This window comes from Chamaea fasciata, unplaced genomic scaffold (genome assembly GCF_029207755.1).
Source record: "Chamaea fasciata isolate MVZ Bird 193981 ecotype frontalis unplaced genomic scaffold, bChaFas1.0.hap1 SCAF_13, whole genome shotgun sequence".
In the NCBI taxonomy this organism is placed as follows: domain Eukaryota; kingdom Metazoa; phylum Chordata; class Aves; order Passeriformes; family Sylviidae; genus Chamaea; species Chamaea fasciata.
Genome location: NW_027094098.1, coordinates 19558034 through 19576126, shown reverse-complemented (window position 1 = coordinate 19576126; position 18093 = coordinate 19558034). Strand labels below are relative to the sequence as shown.

The 18093-nt window shown below is 47.7% G+C and overlaps 1 protein-coding gene across 1 annotated transcript in view; it reads right to left on the bottom strand.

Moving 5' to 3' along the window:
* ITPR1 (inositol 1,4,5-trisphosphate receptor type 1) overlaps positions 1 to 18093 on the bottom strand; it is a 158615-nt gene that overhangs the window by 121605 nt on the left and 18917 nt on the right. The gene's annotated exons all lie outside the window — the stretch shown is intronic.

The window sequence follows — 18093 nt, the reverse complement described above, 5'->3', positions numbered from 1 at the left end:
CACTTTAAACAGTCCCCATCCTTCCTGGCAGGGGCCCAGAGATGCTCTGCTGAGCCTTATCAAGTGATGCAGCTCAATCTGTCCAAGCTCGCTCCGGCGCTGGGCGCCGCTTCCCCTCCCGGGAACGCAGCGCGGAAAACGCCAACAAATCATGCAGCTAATTAAAATCTGGCCTCCAGAAGGTAATCTCAGCACTGAAGGCTGCACTCTGGAAGTCATTTTAATAAGCAGGTTGTGCTGACAAGGTGTATATACCCCGTAAACACAAGTGCTGCCATATATTGCCTCTGCAGCAGCAAGGCAGAGCGTAAAACAGCCAAGCACTTCTGAAAAGCACAATATTCCAGCCTGACAGCACTTAAGAGTTAAGCTGTGCCAGCAGTGCTGCTGAAACACAATCCACGGCTTTAGAGATCAAAAATGAAAGTGGAAAATAGTCCCTAAAGTAGTAAAACAGCCCCTTTCCAGGAAGGGCTGAAGAGCTGCGCGTTACCAAATAAGGGAAGCGAGCGGCGGGAGCCAAGGCAGCAGAGCCACGCTGGATCCGGGAGCACAGACAGCTGGAGCACAGGGATGGATGGGAGGCAGCCAGCCCCGCTGGGCTGCACTGCAGATGGGAAGAACAAATGTTCCTGAACGGAAGCAGAGCCCGCCAGGATGGGCCTGCAGGACTTCACCCCACCGGCAGCACGGCCTCGGGGGGTTCCGTGGGGCTGCTAATGCAGGGCTGCCACTGCCAGCAGGGAAACGCCCAGAGACTGTGAGAGACACCCACGGGGCACCTGCCATCACCTGGAGCACCTGAGAGCCACAGAAGCTCCAGGTTGGAAGAGACCTTCAAGGTCATCGAGTCCAACCCAGCCCTGACACCTCAATAAACCACGGCACTGAGTGCCACGTCCAGGTTTTGTTTAAACACACCCAGGGGTGGTGACTCCACCACCTCCCCAGGCAGACCATTCCAGTACCTTATCACTCTTTCAGTTAAAAAACTTTCTTCTAACATCTAACCTGAACTTCCCTTGGCACAGCTTAAGACAAAGCCGGCAAACTCCACCCCAGATCCTGGCGATGCTCCGTGTGTCCCACAGGGCTGCGATTCACCTGCTGCACGGAGCTGCCCAAGGGCTTCCACACAAGCACAAACACCGGGATGCTAAAGAGAAACTGCTCCTTTTCCAACGTCAGCTGAGCTGTTGTTTTCTTCTCTTTTTTGAAGGCATGGATGTAATTCAATTTATTTCTGCCTGCTCTCCCAGCAGAAGAAGAGGAACATTCTATCGCCATCTCAGGGATGTTCCATACACGCTCCCAGTGTGAGCCTTCTGCAGAAATAAACACTCTGTTAACTTTGGTGTCTATTTTCCAGCTTCTCTGGCTCCTTGGTTTATCACAGCTGATTGCCTCCCTGGAGACCAGGCTGGAAGAGCCCACAGGAACACCAAAACTCCATGGGATAACCCAAGGAGTTAAAACATACCTGCAAAGAAAACCGCAAGTTTCATTCCTTTAACTCCCTGTGCAGCTACGAAGCAAAGAAATCTGGGTTTAGGTGCTGGCAGTGCCTCCCTTATTGCCCTGAAATCCTGGAGGCAAAAGCAACCAGCAAAAAGAATACCCTGTGTGTGAGCCTGAAAACTCTACAGAAAATAAATGTATTCAAGCTGCTTTGTGCTACAGCTATTTAAAAACTTCCTTTTCCACGGAGAACAATAATTAGGTATTTTCACTGTGTTCAGCCATCTCTCAAGCTGCCTTACTGACACAATGATAACACATGAATCAGTGAAGGAGTGAGGGAGAAAGCTGGATTCACAAGTGATGGATGGGCTGGGAGAATTATTAAATAACACCAGCTGCACCACTGAAGGCATCCTACACTCCCATCCACCCAGAGTCAGCAAAGAGTCCTCCTGGCTCACAAATTACCACCCCTGTCAGTAGCCTCAACGCAGAAATAACCTTCCAAGTTCGGAGCAATGAACTGAAATCTTCTTTTAACACTGTCTGCTCCTTTCCGTCCTCTGCCTTCATTTGTTCCAATCACTGTCTCTATCTCCAGTTATTAATTGTATCATAACTGCATTAGAGCTCTTTTCTGGTTGTGTCAGGTGGTCCAGTCTCTGCTTCCAGATCTACACCAGTTTTGTGCCTTGATTTGCAGGATTTTGGGTTTCTGATGAATTTTCCTTTTCTGCACAAAATCCTGGCACTCAGAAACAGCAGAAGCGACCAAAACAATCTGATTCTATCCCACTCATTTGATGGTACCAATTTACAACCCAGAGCAGGACAGAGCCACAGAGCAGGAGGTGAAACCTTCTGGTGGGGACAAGCTGGGACAGCCTGGAACAGTGACACGTGCCCAAGGCAGCCACACTTAAAATCAGTCCCACAGAAGGACCAACCCTGTGGTTTCACAGCCAGCTTGGAGCATTCCAAAAGCTCCTGGAGCCCTCGCTGGCTCTGCTGTAAATTGAGGGAGTGTTCTCAGAACCTCACCACACCTGAGCGGTGCCACTTGTTGGTTCCAACCCCTAAAATCCAGCCCTTGGCACCCCCAGCTCCAGGAGGGCTCAGTGCCCCTGCCAGCTCTCCCACAGAGGTTTAAAACAATGCTTCCCAGATTTACGACTCTGGGAAAAAAAAATTGCAGCAGCGTGAGGTAGCACCAAACTGTTACTCACCTGTAGGCCACAGGAATAGTTTTTACCCACATTTCCAACCTTTGGAAAAGACAAGATTCCCAACCTCTCAATCCAACAAGCACCTCCCACATGATAAACCAGACACAAGTTATGAAATCTGGATGGCAAATGTCCTTGGTATTAGAGATGCTCAAAAAATAGATTCGGAAATAACAATTGGTTCAGCAAATCCCAAATGAAACCCAGACAGCTGATGTTATCCAAAGGCTCCATCATGGAAAGTGCCAGCTGTCCTGGTGAAATATCTGAACCTTAATCCAAGATAAATGGTACAAATGGAACAAAAATTCCCCTCAAAATATCTGAAGATATGAAACTTTTGTAAAAAAACCCAAAAACCTACATGAAAAAGATGCGGAAAGCTGATTATCTGCAGTTTCCTGAGCTTTCCGATCTGCATGAGCCCTTGGGACTTTCCACATCTATTTCCCATTTTAGTGAGATGTTGTGAAGAGGACACCACTGGGAGCAACGAGGTGAATTTCTCTGCCAAGTCTCTGGGCTTTTAAAAGGTGAACTTCTCAATACCAACCATGCCTTCTCTTTGCCCACTGAAGCTCTGAAGGCTTTTTTTTACAAGGTGGAGCCATTGCAAGCATGGCTTCAAACGTGACAAAAACTCCGTATTTGAGGAGAAACAGATGAGCTGCTGGAGGATCACGTGCACTGCCGAGCCGTTTCTGAGCCAAATCGCTTCTCCGACACTGTGAGAACGATCCTGTATTTTTTTTTACAAGGCAATATTGGGGCTGGAAGGGTGACAGCAGGTCAGAGCAGGCACAGAGCAGTGCTGCACACAGGGATGGAACAGATTGGCTATTCCAGCCCTGAGCTGCACTACTACAGACACTGCCAAGTGTTGTAATTTTCATGCACATTATCTCCGTTTCTTTGATATAACATGTCTGGAAAGTTGTCATCAGCTTGCCCACACTCTCAGACACTGTGTCCCACGTTGGGGGACACAAATGACCGCTAAACCGAGAAAGCTTCCAGCCTGCACTCCAGGGCTGCTCGTGGATTCTGAGCGACTTCAAACACCCCAACCTCACCCCAGAGAACGAGATTTTCTTACCAAACATCCCTGCGTGGAACTTTCCCTAATAAATACACCCAAACAGCTGCTGAGCACAAGCCTTAAGCCATATGCCTGTTACATACACAAACCAACTTTTCCACTAAAAATATTTAAACTCAAACTGTTGATAAACCCACTGCGATGGAGCAGATGGATCCGTCAGTTCGCCATCAGAACACCCTTTTGCTAGATTAAAAAATCTGCAGAGGACTTTCAACGAAGTAGCAGAGATTAAAAAATCTGCAGAGGACTTTCAGCGAAGTAGCAGAGATTAAAAACTTGCAGAGGACTTTCAAGGAGGTAACAGTTGTTCTGCACATCCTTGAGGGGGCACATCATGAAGAGGCAGAACCACAGAATGAACTGGGTTGGAAAAGACCTTTGAGATCAAGTCCAACCTATGACCAGACACCTCCTCATCAATTAAACCAGAGCACTGAGTGCCATGTCCAGACTCTTTGTAATCGGATTAAACTGTGCAGAAATGCACGCAGCATGGACAAGGAGCTTGACTAAACCCAAAGGTCCATGAAGGCCACCATGCCCATGAGGTCTTCACCTCCTCCCTCCCGAGCAGAGCAGGAAAAGCCACTCTGCTCGCATAAAAGCTCCATCCTTCGCCAAGGAACGACGCGTGAGTTCTCCCCAAGGAACGCACGGAGCTCTGGACAGCAGAAGTTCCCAGGATTGCCTGCAAGAGCAGCCTTGCAGGAGGATCCTCCCCCAGTGCCCTGAGGCAGCTGGCTCCTGCCTACTCCCACCCACCCCACGCTCTCCTCCATGGCAACCCTTCCCTGCACACCGGGGAAATTCGGGGAGAGGAACACGGGACTGTGGCTGTGAGCTCAGCTCAGAACGGCTGCAGAGCCAGGGCAGCCCCTCAGCACCTCAGTCCTGGAATGAATTGCAGCCAGAGGTGGGACTGGCTCCATGCCAACCCCAAAAGCCCCACCTGGCAGCTGGTGGTGGCACCCAGGACAGCAAACCCCCACTGGAGCCTGCTAGAGCTCCTCCACAGATGGGTGAGGAATTCCTGTGGATCCATCTCTGAGGAGAAGGTGGTTCCACTGGACACCTTCCTCTCCCAGTCATCACCTTCCTCTCCCCATCATCACAAATATCCACTGGACACCTTCCTCTCCCAGTCATCACCTTCCTCTCCCCATCATCACAAATATCCACTGGACACCTTCCTCTCCCAGTCATCACCTTCCTCTCCCCATCATCACAAATTTCCACTGGACACCTTCCTCTCCCAGTCATCACCTTCCTCTTGCAATCATCACAAATATCCAGTCCCCACCATCTATTCCTACCGTCCTCAGCCTTCTGAGTGTTAAACAGGGATTAAAAGGTTACTGCAGCCCGACCACAGCCACGTGGTTCCTTCCTGCGCAGTCCACGAGTTCTGGTTTGTGTGTATTTACACAGGATTTGCTCAGAAATCCCCTTTGATACATTCAGGAACTCTCACTAGGTGAGCTGACGGCTTCGGCAAAAGCTCCGTCCAGAACCAACTCTGTCCACACCACTCCCAAAGAGCTTGAGGACATAAAACAGCACAAGGCAAGCCTTGCCCTCGAGAACATTTAGTGTTGTACAGAGGAACTCATCTAGATTTTTGTCCCAGATAAATGCTAAGCTTACCTTCACGCTTCCAAAAAAATAAATATTTACAAACAAACCTTCTCCTTTCTGCTCACCGATATCAGGGCACTACGCCTTTACACTTTAAAAATCTAAATACTGGAAGCGCGGTTTAATTTAGCACGGTGCACAAGATACTGCCAGGGAATTATCCACCAATAAAAACCACATTTGGAGGCGGGAGAAACTCTGGGAGCTTCCAACACGCGCCACAAGAACAGATATTCAAAGTAGCTGAGTCATTGTGGGTTTCTGAAATGAGCCTCCAACCAGCACTTGAAGGAAGGAACATCAAGTGACAGGCACTTCAAAATCTTTGACAGATAAAAAGTTTTTCTTTTAAAGTTCCCGACTTCCTCAGTCTAAGGCTGCAGCTTCTTTACTTCACGCTTTTTTCCCCCCTTTTGATTTTTTAGTTTTTGAATACTTTTGATATCTAGCTCCCAACACAATGTTTAACTTCAATCCTGCATTAAACATCAGAGCAAGGAGCAGGCTCAGCAGACTTCTAAAAACCCAGAGCAGACAGGCAAATCTCGCAGTTGCTGCACAGAAAAGAAAGGTACAAGAAAGAGAACAGCAGCAAACGCAAACATTGGAAATACCTGGAGGGAACACAAGGCACGGCAAGATGGAATTAATTCAGGGTGAGATGCAGACTGCTCCCCTCAATCCCTTCCTGCTTTTAGGCAGGAACAAACCTCGGTGAAGGATCACAAAGATGCTCAGTACTGCACAAATGTATGCAGCCATCAGGTATGAAAATAACACTGAAAGCTCAAAGGAAGGAACTTCTGCTCAGAAAAATCCCCTGTGCCTGGAAAGGGTCTGAAAACAAGAACAATTTTTATGATTTTTGTTTCCCCCCCGAAGAACTTTACTTTTTCTCTGAGGTTTCGGGCTGTGCTTCTTTTTTTTTCTGCTGAATTTCAGAAAATGAAAAACTTGGATATTTTCATACTTTTTCTCAGTAAAGGATTCATGGAGAAGCTGGAAGAAGAGAATTATTTTCTCCCGTTCAACTCTGCACATCGTTTTACTCATTAGTGGGGAGAATAAGAACTCCATGTGGATTCCACACCTCCAAACCTTGCTAAGATTTTTCCTCCCTCTCTCCATTCAGTGGGTGCAGAGGCAGCCCAGGGAATTGTGACACCCCTCTGGAAACGCATCCTGAAACAGCCTCAGCACAGCTGCAGGGTTTTCCCTCAATCACACACTCCATAAAGGCAGAGAATTCATCACATTTCTTCCCTTTACATCTCTCCCTGCTCCTCCTCTGCCCTCCAGGCCCTCCCAATACTGCTCAGCACTGAGGACTGGGAACACTGAGCAGCTGTGCTGATGCCTTCTGATCCCTCAAGGTAACTGCACCTAAATACTGAAAAACAAACATGAAAACACATCCTCTCAGTTATTTTTGCGCCAGATAAGAACTACAAATTAAATGTCAACCGTGACATTAAGATTAAAAGGAGCTGCTGTGAAGTATTAGTGGATATTCATAGCATAAGCTACTACAATTAAATAGAAAAATCATCTCTGTATGTTGTACTCCTTTCTCCTACAATGTTTATTTGTTTATATACACATATAGAGATAGATACATGAACCTGTAGGGAGACTGCAATACAAATAAACTATTAAAGCCCAAAGTTCTCTGCAGGCAAACTCTGATCCCAACGCAGAATTATCATCTGTCAAACTGCCCAAATCTTCACAGAACACAAAAGCTTGCAGCACATGACAGGCTGCATATGGGAAAAAAAAAATTATATTTGGGATTAAACCTTATAGATCGTATTTGAAGGATCTTCTCCTCATTGTCATTCTTCATGACCAAGGCCATCTGCCTGACAGCGAGTGGGAGGATAGAAATTCTTCACTTATTTTAAAGCTTGTCAATGCCAAGCAAGAACGTTATTTGTAAAATCTATATTGCCTTCAGATCTACCCCCAAGGCTGGAGCTCAGGGTGCTGCCATTCCTGTTTACTGAGGATTGCAGCAGAGAAGGATTATTCTCCCCACAGAGCACACACAGGGCATGGAGCCACCATCCCATAATACTGCCCAAAGCTCCTGCAGCAAACACACAATTTTCATTTCCCAGGAATATGTGGTGAGCGAGTCACTCTTACAGGACCTCAATTCCTGAGCAGTTTTTGGGAGTAAGGGACATTATTTGCTTTCCAACCAACAAGGAAAATGGATTTCTGAAGGTCAGAACAAAGTCAACTCTACCTCCAGCAAAGCTGCACCCAAGTGTCTGCTCCAAAAAACCTCTTTGCTCAGTCCTGGAGTGAAGACACGAGCAAGGAGTCAAAGGCACCCGGAGGGATTTGCCATAAAAATCCAGCTCAATGGACATGAAAACGCTGTGGCTGAGGAAGGCTCTGTGCTGAAGCCATTGGTGAGCAGGCAACATCCCAGATCCATCACTTGGGGCTTTCTCTGCGGCCCTTGGTAAATCAAAGCTGCGAGCCTGGAGCATTTGCCAGATCAGCACTGCAATTCCTGCTTTTGGGAGGAGTCTGGGAAAGCACCCGAGTCAACAGCCAGCTCAGCCCTGCCTGCTCCTGTCCTCCCCTTCAGAGGGCTGCAGAGGGGACTGAACTCTCCCTCTTTTCCACGCTGCTGCTGGTTACACTCTAATAACGCTGAGATTTATTCCTCCTCCTCTGACAATAAAAGGAGCAGCTGTGGGCTGGAATCCCCAGCCCAAACCAGCCCCTTTGGACCGGCTCCCACAGAGTGCTGGGCCACCACCAGCCCAAACCTCTGCCCCTGGGGCTGCTCAAAGCCAACTGCTGCTCCAAAGGGGAGGGAAAGCATTTTTGCAGCCCTAGCTCAGATTTTTCCCTTTTCGGGATGGCTGCTCCCTCGCTTCCTCATGCCTGCAAGTTCTGTGTTTATTTTTTTTCCCCTGTATAATTTTTAACCTCGACAAATAAAAGGGTTGACATTCACCAAATGCAAGGTCTAAGTGCTACCAGATTGCTTCTGCATAGCACAGCTCCCTGTACCCTCAATAAGAACCCAGCTCAGGCAGAATTTGTTCTGGTTCAGGCAGGGGAGGATCCTGTAGCAGTGTTTCCAGCACTGCCATGGTTTCTCTGCTGTCAGCAGAGCTTGCAGGAGATTTCTTGCTTACAGCAAGGCTCTTCAACCACAACACAAGGAGTTACGTTTCCCCTGAACTCCTGCACGTTACATAACCAAAACAGATGATAACTGCCAGCACTGAGGGCTCGGTGCTGACTCTTTTCACAAATTAGGAATGAAGAAGTGTTAGCCCCAACACATCGGTCCCTCGAGTCCCTCTCGGACTGAAGGGCTGCTCATTAGAATCCAGCTCTCAAGGCACACTGCACTCAGTGTCAGTCTGCAATGGCCATTCTGGTGTTTCCACACTCGTGAGACATGAGGCCTCTTCCACACATTTGTCAGGGGCCACTAAAGCTAATCCAGGATTTTTGCAGCTCCTTACCCCCAGCCAGCCAGTTGCCAAGCAAGGAAACAAACAGTTTACTCCTCAAGATCCAGCCAGGTGCTTTTCAAGATTGACCTCAAAGCAGCAAATTCCTCTCTGGATAGCAAAAAAAAAAATGCAAAGCAGTTCTCAGAGACAAGAACCCTCAGCAACAGCTCACTTGTTTCCTGGAGTTTGGATCACAAACTTTCAAGTCAGGCAGGAAAGACTGGAGGTTTTTATACAGCCAGGCCCCAAATCACCAGGAGCTTGACAGATCAGCACTGGCACCTCCATCTCCACCCAGCAATGTGAAGAATGCAGCTGGAGGTGCTAGAACTGCAGCAGGAATGGAAGCAGAGGGATCACACTCCGCTGCTGACACATTAAGCGCCACACTTCATCCTGCAGGATGAATGCTGCAAGGAGAAGGGCAGAACATTCCATCTCCAGCAGTGTGGGAAGGAGGGAGAGGTGAGAGTGGCACGGGGTGTTTGCTGAAGACACCTGGCAAGCTCTGCCTTCCCTCACAGCACATTTTGGTGGCTGGCTCTGCTGGCAGCCTCACCACCTTCCTCCTGACTGCTCCCAAACACAAGCACTCCCGGCGTCACCTCCCTGAGACAGCACCGCTGCAGTCGGGACTCTTGCTCAGTGAAGAACAGCCTGCCCAGAAAATCAGAAGTGAAATTATTTAACTTCTGGGTGGGGCTCCTCTAGGACTCATGACTTCCAAGTGGCACCAGGACACAGCACCTGTAAGGCCTCTCTGATATGGGTACCTAGCATACTTATCTCTTCTTACGTAAATAACCTCGACTGGAAGTACTTTTGAACTGTAACTCATTTTGAAGGATAAAGCCTTGTTTTTTAAGTAAAATAATTAAACTTATAGTATACTAAAATCACTATTATTTAAAACTACTGCTATTTAGTATACTAAACACTACTGCAAGCAGCACAGAACTTCACTGCGTCCTAAAAGTAAGAGAAGGGAGATGATCCAGAACAGAGTCTGACACAGATGAGCTCCCCAGGGGTGTCACAGAGCATCCACCTGCTCCCTCTGGACAACCAAACACCTCGTGACCACCACAAGCCAAGGGACGAGAGGAAACCAACCCTGGCCACAGAGAAATGTCAAGGGGAAAAAGCCTGAGAGGCCAGACGTGGTTCCCTAAAGCTTCCTGGGGAAGGCAGACCTAAAACCAAAACTCCTGAAGGATCAACACGCAAACGTGGATGTGAACTGGAGGATGCAGGAGCAGGGATCACACCCTCCCTGGGTGCTCATCAGGAACCATGGAGCCAAGGGCAGCCAGGAGGCTGTGCCTGAGGCTCAGCCCTGCCACTGTCAGCACTTCCAAGCTGCAAATGCTTTTCTGAACCAAACCTGAGAGCGTTTGGCACCAAACGTTTGTGGTGCTGTGCTTCCACACCTCCAGCACAGCCCACAGCCGAGTCCTGGGAATGTCTTTAAGGGAACTACAGCTGCTTTTGACTGAACACAAGCACTGTTAACCTCGACTGCCAAGCCCTGCCACAAGAGGTGATGATCCGCTGGTGACTCTAACTCACTGGGTAGCAAATTCCAAAAGCTCCCACCAAATGGGAAGCATCATTTAGATAATCCTTGCCTAAAAGACCTTTTCCCATGTATTTGGGTGCCTCAAACACCCAACAGCAGGTGAACACAGCTCCAAAGAACTCCAAACAGAAGGGAAGAACAGACAGCCCCCACCCAGCCTCCCACCCCAGCCTTGCCTATTTTGTGTTTTTTATATTTATACCCAAGTAACCAACTTGCACACAAGAAAACAACAATTCATCTCATCTCCTGTACTGCAAAGGAACAAATCTCTAGGTTCCCAGAGACAAAATCTCACCCAGGGCCAGGTCAGTGAGCCTGGGCACAACAAATGCACTCTCAGAGAGGTGCTCTGGACTGCCAGCAGGGTTTTCCACCCCAGACCTCACCTGAGCCTCTCCCTTAAGTCTCTCAGCACTTCAGACAATGAGTGCACAGCTCAAGACGTTCCCAGTACCTGAGAGACTCGTGTCCTCACACGCAGGGTTGTTTTTATTTCCACACAATTTATGACATTATCCATCTGTCTGCATCCTCTAAATGAGTGAGCCACCTTTCCCATGCAGAGCACTCAGGCTGCGCTGGCAGAAAACACAACACCCACCCTGAGGATGACCCCAAGGTCCTCTGGAAGCACCTGGGACTGATGAGACCCCCCAGCATCTCCATCCTGCCAGCTCACAGAACGGACTCCGAGAGCCTTTCGGGAGGAACACACCAAACTAGATGGGCTGCACACAAGAACACGCTTGACTACTGTAAATATTAAGCAAGTTGCCCATTTTAATAACTTTGCTATATGGAAAGATAGGCACCAATGTCACCCCACCCCCACGATTCATCAAGGCATTTCACTCCCTTGGGCTCTTGTGACTAAGTATAATATTTCATTAAATATCCTGTTCATACTGGCTTATGTACTAGGGAACACACTAATTTTAGAAAACTGATTAGCTAGTTCTTTCTAACCGAATGTTATTGTAGCTAAGGTCAGATTTTGCACTGAAACTATGGCAACAAAGCCACAGTATTCTTTTGTCTACAAGGTTGGGACCAGGTTTATTAACAGAACTGCTCCACTTAATAGCTCAGCCCTGCTTTTTGGCAATCCCTTCCTCGAGCCTACCTGAAATACCCTGAGCTCCCCACGGGGAAAAGGCTCAGACCTGCAAGAGTTGAGAGAGAAGAAACGCTCAAAAGAGCATTTTGTTCATTTCTTCAATTTTTTAGGGCACAGTCAACCCCCCCTGTCCCACACAGAACTCATCAGGATGGAACTGCCACCCACATTTGCAGATGGATCGAGTGCAGGGATCAAACTCCTCCCCAGGAGTTCAAACAAATCCCCCTCCTTCCTCTGCTGTACCTGAACCAACAGATTGGGTTTCACGCAGCGTTCCAGTTATGCATATTAATGGCACTTTCTCTCTCAAAGGGGCTCTGCTCGGCCTTCATCTCCATGCAAAACATCCCAGATGAAAGCACTCGCAACCCAGAAGTTGGCAGGCAGCTGTTTGGCCACAGGACTCCGGGCACGGAGCAGCAGGGAAACGCAGCCCAGCCAATCTCTGCAGCCTGTGGCCCACAGAGCCAGCTCCTCTCACTGTCCCCAGGTGTCACACCAGGCTGGACAGACCCTCCCGACCACACAGACCCTTCCCACTGATCTCGGGTCCCCCGGCAGTGGGCCACACAAGAATCCCAACCTCCTTAACCAAGGCAGTAATTACTTAGCCAGTCACTGATCTCTGCTAAGCACATGGACACAAAATCCCTGAGGGGTTTGGGAGAGAGGGGACCTTAAATCCCACCTCATGCCCACCTTTCACTGTCCCAGGTTGCCCCAAGCCCTGTCCAAGCTGGCCTTGGACACTTCCAGGGATGGAGAAGCCACAGCTGCTCTGGGTAACAAAGCACCACAGAGCCAGGATGTCTTTGGGATATCCTGGGACTCCGTCACTGATAATTCCTGCCTTCACCACAAACTTGTCTGGCTTCACAGGTCAGAAAGGAACCACTGCAAGAGATGTGGGAAACGGAATAAAAAACAGCTTTCCAATTCACTCTCCAGGATGAAAAACCCAACCGACCTTCCCTTTGATTCCTGCATCCCCCCTGACCAGGGTGTCCCAAGCTTTAGCAGACATAAAGCAAACTTGTCTGCATGAAAAAGCAACTCTCCTAACTTCCCAGCTTTTTTTAAACACCTAAATGCTGCAGTGACAATTGCCCCCAACATCTGCTTGCACGTAGGCTGCAGTGGGCTAAAGTTTCACAATTCAGAGACAGGATTCAGGATTTCTTCATCTTATAAAGGGCAGCAAATTCAAATGTGTACGAGCAGTTGGCAGTTTTCTAGCACAGCTCTATAAATACTGAAAGATTCCTCATCAAAGCAACAAAATGTATTTTAGATTTAACTATATCCTAATTCAGCAAGACTTTTTTTTTTTTTTTACTCAAAATGCTCAATGCCTCAGTTTTGAATAAAAAAAAAAATTATAGGCACAACAACAGACTGTATTGTTATCCATTTTTCTCTTCCATCAAAAAAACCTAAAATTTTGTTTTGATTTTACACCTCCCATCTTGATGTTTACTCTTTCTGAAAAGGGGGTAAGAGGCATCTTTTTTCTTTTTATTGTGTTTGGCTGTAAAACAGAGAAGTTGGTAAGCGGCCATTCACTATTATGCTCCACTTTCTACTTCTGGTATTCAGCACTGGCATTTTAATCTGGCTTGGACATCTCAGAATTGGAAAGGAGTTTCTGCTGCAAGTGATAGATGTCTCTGCAAGAAGGCTTTGGCCTCAGCACTCAGGCACTCCCCAAAGTTCTGCTTCCTGCACGAAAAACAAATCCTGCTATTTGAACTGCTAATATCAGAGGGGAAAAAAAGAAGCCATATTTAGACTCTAGTTCAAATATTCCTTAAAGGAATCCAGCCCCTTAATAATTAATGCATCCAAGCATTTCAGCAGCATTAGAAACGCCATGTTCAGAAGGAACAGAAGCCCAAACTTGGCTGTGCAGCTCAGATCTGGCCCATCCTCTTCATCATCATTCCAGCTCAAACCTCTGCACAACACCCACCCCAACGCAGCTGAGAGAGTCAAACAATTCAGGCTGTTTCACATCAAAGTTTAAAAAGCTGATATCATCCTTTGCACCACAGCAGACCAGGAAAAGCACCAGGATTGAAGGCTGCCCACTTTCTGGAAGCTGAACACAGGAATCCAAGCTAATCCCACAGAAAATTCGTGATGAGCACCGGGGGGGTGGCACTGAACCACCCCACAGCCTACAAAGGGCACTCTATCTGCTGCTCCTACTCCTCCAAAACTAACAGGCAGTTATTTGTTTTAGCTTGTTTCCTAATTTTCAGAAGTGTTTGGGAAAATTATGTTCGTGACCCTCCAACCGAAAGAATCCCTAATGTCGGCCCTGATGCCAAGCTATAAACAAGCCTGCCCTGGCTAAATAAGGGTAAATAATGTGTATGTGTGCACCAGAATCCCAGAGCCTCCAGCAGACCTGCATGAATCACAGATTTCCTTCATATTTCTCCTCCATATGGAGTTTCCTGCATGTGACACAAAGCAGGAGTGGGGAGGCTTCAGATCGGGGATGGCAAAGCTACAAAGGACAAAATATGAAATATTTCTGCCAGGGCGAGGCACACTGACTTCATCAGTGCTGAGCACAGGGATGACCCCAGAACATCCATCAAAACTGTGGATATTGGGCAGGAATCGTTCCCTGGGAGGGTGGGCAAGCCCTGGATCCCTGGCAGAGCCCAAGGCCAGGTTGGACATTGGGCTTGGAGCAGCCTGGGACAGTGAGGGGTGTCCCTGCCATGGCTGGGGTGGCTCTGGATTGGATTTAAGATCCCTCCCAACCCAAGCCATTCCACGATCCATACTAAATACACTTTTTATACCCATATAATTATAAATTGAAGCTGCCCAGGGAGTTCCTCCTAGAGCAGCTGCAGCTCCCGGGCTGAGCCCCCCAGGGCTGGCCCCCAACACCTGCACAGGCACCAGCCGCAGGAGCACAGCCTGGATTAGGATCAAAAGAACAAACAGAATTTGAACTACTCCTCTTCTGCTTCGCCATGAGGGTATTTTAAGTCTTAAGATATGGGTTCATTCCTTGAACATCTTGCCAAAAAAAGAGTGTTGCCCGGCAACTACTAAAACAATGTTCTGGAAGGAGGGAGCTGCTGGACAAATTAACCCAGTGAGTGCCCTTTCAGCCAGAGTTTGGAGCAGCTATCGCAGAGCTGCTGGCAGGCTGGCAGACAGCTCTGCATCCCAAATAAAGAGCTGGAAGGAATTTCCTCAGAAGCCTGTCAGACAGACTGCTCTGCTGTAGTAGCAGCGTCTCGCATTAAACAAACACGGTTGGCTCGGCGCGGGGCTGAGCTCCAGTACAAATGGACACAAATAAAGCCCTGCAACGGGCTGCAGCTCGCTACCAGAGCTCAGAGCAGCAGCTCCAGCACAGAATCGCCAGCCTGGGGCTCTGCTGCAGCTCCAGCACCGCGGCAGCGTCGATTTTTCATTTTGCAGCATAAGGGTCTCTGCGTGTATTTCAGCAGGAACGGTTCCCAGTGAAACGTGGGGCTTCAGCCCAGCTGAGGGTCAGCTCCAGTTCACGCTTCCCACAGCAATCCCTGCACGTTAAAAGGAAATCCACCTAGAGCCACTCTTCAGCTGCACAGCCACCCTCGGACGTGACGATTAGAGCTTAATAAAAACACCCAATGTCTTTTCTGTTTAAAGAAGTGCAGATAACTAAGGGGATGTCACACTCTTTCTTTTTTTGGAGACTCACACAAGTAGGATTTCTTCCAGGAATCTCATCTGTGCACAGTACATTTACAACAGTTAAGTAAAAAAAAAAAAAAAAAAAAACACCCTCTTTTGCATATTAACAGTATTAAAAAGAAACACCCTAATGAACATACTGTACTCATCAGTCTTCACATTTTGAAAAGCATTTTTAGAGGACTTTTGAATTGTTTGGAGCTGGAGGCACGAAGGGCCAGAGAAATGCTCTGCTTGAAAAAAAACCCCAAACACACCCAAACCACTGTATTTAAAGTGGACACAGAAAGCCAGAATAAAAAAAAAAATCCACTGAAATCTTACACCGTAATTACCATCCAACCCCAAACCGCTGACCTCAGGTGCGAAGTAATTCTGCTTGGGATGGAAAAGAGGAAGAAAAAGGATCAGCCTTCACACCTACAAGTGCTCAAATGAATATTTTTAATGACCTAGAGGCACCACAGCATTTAACGTGTGAAGTAACTGCAGGTAAACACTCACAGGAACTTGAGCATGCTGCACTAACTTCCTCTGGAGTTCCTTCCAACTCCAGCACTTCACTTTTTTCCATTTAACAGCCCTGGAATTCTTTTTTTTTTTTTTTTTTTTAAACCTTCTCATTTACACTTGTACTCCACACTCCTCCTCTGACTCTCAGCTGCCTCTTGCACCTCACCCTTCCCAGGGCTCCCCCACCACCAGATCCATCTGTCACAGCCAACTTCTTCCACAATTTCTGTCAACAAAGCCAGCCCTGGTGTCCTCAGGATCCCTTCGCTGCAGGCTGAGCAGCTCTGTCCCTCCCAGCTCCAGCCCTGCTGCCGCACATCCTCCTGTCCCACCACACACAAATCCAGATTCCCTGGCTGCCTCCAAGCCAATCCTCTTCCAGGCAGTGATTTTCCCCAGCACACAAACCCCACCTCCTTTTCAGCTGTTTTTTAGGAACAGGCTCCTCAGGCAGGGCTATTTTCACACCTCCAGCAGGTCAGCAGCGCTCAGCGACAGAAAATACTCACATTTAAGCACTGCAAATCCCTCTCTCCAGGCACAGGGATGCTGCACACAGCCCTCACTCTGTGCACAGCAGCTCTGCTCCATCTCAAGGGTCTGAGGTAGAAAGAAAATCCCCCACCCTCTGGACCAGGGCCTTGCTGCTGCCACCAGAAGCAAGTGATTAAATGTAGCCTTGGCAACATGACTTTTTACAACCTGAAGCACCTGTGGTTAGGGGGGAAAAAAGCAGGATGGATTCATTCTGCCACTGGGTAAACACTGGAAAATTCACACTGAATTTTCTTGGAGTCATCCATGCATATCTGAGCAGTCAGTCTTGCTTCTAGAGATCTCTCCTCAAGCTGATTAAGCATGAAATTTGTATTTACAACTGTTTTACATCTGCTCTGAGCAGCTCAGAATGACAATTCTCAAAAAACGACACCAAGAAGAAGATTCCCCAAGCCTGGCCAAAGGGGACAGGCTCAGTGTCCCTCCCAGGAGGGGACTGAGCTGCATGTGGACACCTTGGAGCACAGGGACATAAACCAGGTCACAGAACCACACAAGTGTTTTTCCAGTCCTCTGTAAGGGTGGAATCCAAGTCATTTCCATTTGATTCATCATCTTCTTGCTCCAAGAAGATTTTTGAATATTCCCTCATGATTCCCTGAGCCCACTCAGGCCGGCAGCTGCTGTGATGACCAACATGACCCACGGAATGGTTTGGGTTGGAAGGGGCCTCAAGACTGATCCCATCCCATCCCCTTGTCCTGCAGGGACACCCTCCCCTATCCCAGGCTGCTTCAACCCCACCCAACTGCTGCATAAAAATGGGATATTTTCCATTTGTGGTGAGGATGGGGTGATAATCTCCATTATTCCTTCTTCTGAACACGTTTATCGTGGAAAGCATTTTATCTCAGACTACACTTACAAAGTACATGTATAAATAAGAGAAAAGGCTGCTAAAATTTTATGGCTTTTGTTGCCATTTACCATTAAGCATAAACTTCCCCACGAAAGCTTCACCGCAGTAACTCCAAAGGTTGGAAAAGGTTCACACCATTCTTTCTCCCCGTATAAATTATAAGTAATATGAGAACATTTACAATGTCTAACCACAGTGTTTTATGTCAGACAAATGTCTCTCTGTACTTGCAGTTCCTAAACTGTGCTTGCAAGAATTGCCTTTTTCTCATTCTTTTCTCTCTCTCTGTCTCTCCCTCCGCCTCCTTCTGCACCCAGCAGACTCAGTCAAATCTGGCTTTATTCTTCCACACCATTTTTACCTCAAGAATGCCTCAAGTCGAGGCTCTGCTTCACATTAACAACCCTGTTCTTTCTTGGAGAGCTTACCACTGAATGCTGAAACTTCCCCAGGTTGCCTCTTTAGTATTTCAATTATCAGCTCTTCAGTTTTCCAGGAAAAAGGGAGAAAAAAAAAACAACCAACAGGAGCTCACAGACCTCAGCAATATTTTAAAGGGAGAGTTTTGTTATATGCAACATCGTGTCATGGCAAAAAAAAAACCCAACAAAACCAAACCCCAAACCACTCAATTAACAGCAAGGAAAACTAACAGTACAGACTGTACGTGATTTTCAAGGGCAACCACCTGCAGTTACGGCCAAACCTGAATGGAATTACGGTGATCCTGAGGCCCTGATAAAGGCAAAGCATAACCAAGGAAACAAGATTCACCCAAAGCAACAGGACACACGGTTGCTGCTACACCTGAAATCATAAAATCCAGACCAAAATTGTAGAA